We start from the raw sequence: 2,380 nt of genomic DNA, 5'->3' as shown, positions 1-2,380 counted from the left end.
ACCTCTCCAGGATCTTCTCCACCTGCTCCCTACTCTCATCACAGATCACAATATCATCCACAAACATCATAGTCCACGAAGACTCCTGTCTGACCTCGTCCATCAACAAGTCCATCACCACTACAAACAGGAAAAGTCTCAGAGCCGATCCTTGATGCAGTCCAACCTCCATCTTCAACAAGTCTGTCGTTCCTACTGCACACTTCACTGCTGTCACACTGTCCTCATACATGTCATACATACTGCACCACACTCACATACTTCTTTGACACACCAGACTTCCTCATACAATACCACAACTCCTCTCTCCACCCTGTCATACACTTTCTCTAAATCCACAAACACACAATGCAACTCCTTCTGACCTTCTCTATACTTCTCCATCAACATTCTCAAAGCAAATAATGTGTCTGTGGTGCTCTTCCTTGGCATAAACCCATTCTGTGGCTCACAGATGGTCACCTCTTCTCACACTTCTCCATTCCTCAGGCATCCTCTCACCTTCCAAAATCCGTTAAACAATCTTGTTAAAAACTCCACTGACTTCTTTTCTTCTTTGGCTGCTCCCATTAGGGGTTTGCCACAGCGGATCACGACATCTCTCGTAAACATCTCCATGCTTCTACTGGTATGTCATCTGGTTCAACCGACTTTCCACTTTTCATCTCACTTCCTCCTTACTTATCCTATCCACTTCCTGCTTCACAAACTCCACACCACCCAACCTCTCTCTCTCTCTCTCTCTCTCATTTTGCTCTTTCATCAGATGCTCAAAATACTCCCTCCGCCTTTCAACACACTCTCCACACTAGTTAACACATTTCCATCTCCATCCTAAATTGCTCTAACTTGCAGCATATCCTTCCCAGCTCGGTTCCTCTGCCTGCCCAATCGCTTTTCTCCTTCCTTAATGTCCAACTTCTCCTACAGCTCTTCATATGCCTTTTCCTTGGTTTTCACCACATCCTCTTTACCTGCTGCTGCATCTCCTTGTTCTCTCGCCTACTTTTCTCATCACTCTGTTGATCCCAATTCTGTTTTTCCATCCTCTTTCTCCTTATGCTTTCTGCAGTTCCTCATTCCACCACCACGTCTCTTTGTCTTCCTTTCTATTTCCAGATGTCACACCAAGTACCTTTCTAGCTGTCTCCCTATCACTTCTGCAGTAGTTGCCCAATCATCCAGCACCTTTTCACCACCACCAAGCTCCTGTCTGACCTCTTCCTGAACCTCACAATACAGTCTTCCTCCTCAGTTTCCACCATCTTATTCTTCTTTCAGTCCTCACTCTCATCCTCTTCTTCTTCACCTCCAAAACCATCCTACAGACCACCAGCCGATGCTGTCTAGCTACACTGTCTCCTGCCAACACCTTACAGTCTCCAATCTCCTTCAGGTTGCATCTCCTACATAGAACATAGTCCACCTGTGTGCACCTTCCTCCACTCTTATACGCCACCCCATGATCCTCCTTCTTCTTAAAATACGTGTTCACCAGTGCCATTTCCATCCTTTTAGCAAAATCTACCACCATCTGCCCTTCCACATTCCTCTCCTTAAAGCCATACCTACCATCACCTCCTCATCACCTCTGTTCCCTTCACCTACATGCCCATTAAAATCTGCCCCAATCACCAATCATTCTTTCCTAGGTACACCATCTACCACTTCATCTAATTCACTCCAGAATTTTTCCTTCTCCTCCATCTCACAATCCACTTATGGAGCATAAGCACTGATGACATTTATCATCACCCCTTCAACTTCCAGCTTCATGATCATCACCCTATCAGAAACTCTCTTTACCTCCACTACACTCCTACTGTACTCTTCCTTCAGAATCCCCTACACCATTTCTCTTTCCATCCACACCATGATAGAACAGTTTAAACATCTCCAATATTCCTGCTGTTACTCTCTTTCACTTGGTCTCCTGAACACACTACATCTCTACCTTTCTCCTCTCCATCATATCAGCTCCTCTCCCTTTACCAATGGGTCATAGTACCAATATTTAAAGTACCAACCCGAACCTCCACTCTCCTCCACTTCTCCTTTCCCTGCCGTCTCTGTAAACGTCTTCCTCCTCTCCTTCGGCCAACAGTAGCCCAATTTCCACTGGTACCCTGTTGGCTATGATACTTGTGGTGGTCATTTGTAACCCGGCCTCAACATATGCTGGATGCCCTTCATAATGCAACCCCTCATTTACACAGACTTGGGACCGGCACTAAGAGCTTGTGCAACCCTAATGGCTGGGTTACTAATAAATATAGATAATAATAATAATAATAATAATAATAATAATAATAATACAAAACAATTTCAACTAATTATCTTTATTAAATATGTGTTGGATGTCCTACAAACAAGTTTACAT

The sequence above is a fragment of the Silurus meridionalis genome, chromosome 23 (assembly GCF_014805685.1).
Source record: "Silurus meridionalis isolate SWU-2019-XX chromosome 23, ASM1480568v1, whole genome shotgun sequence".
NCBI lineage: Eukaryota > Metazoa > Chordata > Actinopteri > Siluriformes > Siluridae > Silurus > Silurus meridionalis.
Note: the sequence above shows the minus strand (reverse complement) of the source record.